The 2,542-nt window shown below is 36.2% G+C and overlaps 1 long non-coding RNA gene across 1 annotated transcript in view; it reads left to right on the top strand.

Annotated features, from left to right (window-relative positions):
- The window catches only part of LOC138177470 (uncharacterized), a 110,495-nt gene extending 109,028 nt beyond the window's left edge, over positions 1-1,467 (top strand). The window contains exon 5 of the long non-coding RNA XR_011172505.1: positions 1,334-1,467. This is a non-coding gene — a long non-coding RNA (uncharacterized lncRNA). The remainder of the gene's footprint in view (positions 1-1,333) is intronic.
- Positions 1,468-2,542: the final 1,075 nt, after the last annotated feature.

Genomic DNA, 2,542 nt, shown 5'->3' on the forward strand with positions numbered 1-2,542 from the left:
CTTTCTTTCTTTCTTTCTTTCTTTCTTTCTTTCTTTCTTTCTTTTTTTCTTCCTTCCTTCCTTCCTTCCTTCCTTCCTTCCTTCCTTCTTTTTCAGTCATGGACTTCTTTTGTGGCTACTTTTATTTAATTTCTTCTTTATAGTGCCTCATTTAGTATGTGGTACAGTTTGCCCATTTCTACCACATGCCTATCCATGGCCATCTGAGTGACACTCATTTTTTTCTTCTTTGCAGACTAGAGTCTTTCATAAATCACAGTCTTAATATTGCTGTTAAAAAGATAGTCCTATGCTTCTGGAAGAAGTTTGGAGGTAGCAAAGGTGTTTTGTTATTTTCAAAGGCAATCTAGCCCACACATGTCTTCTTGTTTAATTCTGGGTCCAGATCATCCATTTGCAGTTTATATCCAAGATATAGTTAGATAGATTTATAGCTAGCTAGATAGATATAGATATCTATTTTGAAGGTCGTCATGACATCAAGGTCAGCTATCACACTGCTGGTAAATTATTTTAGTTGAAAAGGCTATAAGCCAAGAATAAAGTGTAGGAAGAGTTGGTGCATGATTTTTTGATTGTGCACTCAATGTAGCCTCTGAGGTTGAGACGCAGTAAAGTATGGATCAATTCTCTGCTGCTTGTGCTAATTTTGGACTGATAATTAACATCAAGAAAACAGAGGTCTCCCCTGACCAGCACCGCACCATCTATATGTGGAACCACAAGTTATAGCAAATGGAGAAATTTTGAATGCTGTGGATAAGTTCGCTTGCCTTGGCATTAGACTTTCCAAGGATGCACAGGGATGAGATTATTCTATGGATGAGGTTGATGCACGCATTGCCAGAGGTAGCTCAGTGTTTGGGAAGCTCCAAATGAAAGTATGGGAAATATGTCACATGAAAGTCATAAATGATACCCTAACCAAAAAAAGCACTGCTCTATGAGCAAAGCAGAATTGTAGCTGGTCAAAAGAAAAACGAGATGCACAAATTTAGAGACATCTCTACTCCAAATGTTCATATGGACTATTTGTGCCTACCTGTGGTAGAACCTTCTGACCTCATATTGACCTGACCAACTATAGTCAGACACATTATACCTTGACCCCAAAATAGTGATGTCATTTTGGTCCTCTTCGATAATGAAGGACAAAAAACAACCAACCTAAATGTATATTGAAGGACAAACCCAGTAAGTTGTCTATCATGTCATAATGTCCATCATATCCAGCATATCATAATCTGGTAAATAGCAATTGCTCATCTACTTGAATTTTCTGGTGTGGATGTTTGGGGTAATTTCTTTTGAGTGATTATAAATCTTATTTAAGAGGGTCTTCAGTGTGTTGAAGAGTGATTCAGTCAGCAAAATTCAACTGCAAACAAGAACATATAGAGGACCTTACCAGCTATAGAAATTCCTTTTCACTTGGGCCTCCATGCTGAATTTCTTCTATCCCCCTGTCAACACCTTGGGTGAGTTGTACATTTTACTGTTTTATGCCTTACTTGCTTTTTATGAGCTGAGAGTCACTAGGCAAAGCTATACATTATTTATTTTAAGGAATTTTGTATAATTTTGCCAGATGCATGGGAGATAACTTGTTGAAAAAGGTCTTTTTTAATTATTTATTTTTGGTTTTCACCATTCACTTCCATAAGATTTTGAGTTCCAAATTTTCTCCCTACCCCTCCCCTTCCCCACTCCAAGATGGTGTGTAAATTGACATAGGTTTTACATATACATTCATATTAAACATATTTTCACATTAGTTGTATAAAGAAGAAATAAAAACAATGGGATAAACCATGAGAGAGAGAGAGAGAGAGAGAGAGAGAGAGAGAGAGAGAGAGAGAGAGAGAGAAATATTATGCTTATGCTTATATCTGCATTTAGACTCCATGGTTCTTTTTCAGGATATGGATAGCATTTTCCATCATGAGTCATTTGGCATTGTCTTAGATTTTTGCATTGCTAAGCTGAGATAAGTCATCTCACAATGTTGCTATTACTGTGTAAAATATTCTTCAGGTTCTGCTCACTTCACTCAGTATCAGTTCATGTAAGTCTTTCTAGGTTTTTCTGAAGTTCACCTGCTCATCATTTCTTATGGAACAATAGTATTTCATTACATTCATATACCCCAACTTATTCAGTCATTCCTCAATTGATGAGCATCCCCCCAATTTCCAGTTCTTGACCACCACAAAAAGAGCTTCTATAAACCTTTTTGTACATGTGGGTCCTTTTCCTCTTTTATGATCTCTCTGGGATACAGAGGTAGATGCAGAAAACTTGAATAAAATATTAGCAAAGAGATTACATCACCTTATCATGAGGGTAATACACTATTACCAGGTAGGATTTATACCAGAAATGCAGGGTTGGTTCAACAGTAAGGAAATTTTCAACATGATTGACCATATCAACAACAAAACTAACAGAAATCATTTATTTTCTCAATAGATGCAGAAAAAAACTTTTGACAAAATACAACATCCATTCCTATTAAAACACGAGAGTGGAATAATTAGAGTCT

Source organism: Petaurus breviceps, unplaced genomic scaffold (genome assembly GCF_028583685.1).
Source record: "Petaurus breviceps papuanus isolate PSGF00001 unplaced genomic scaffold, PetGlider_PUasm1.0 90417, whole genome shotgun sequence".
Taxonomy (NCBI): Eukaryota; Metazoa; Chordata; class Mammalia; order Diprotodontia; family Petauridae; genus Petaurus; species Petaurus breviceps.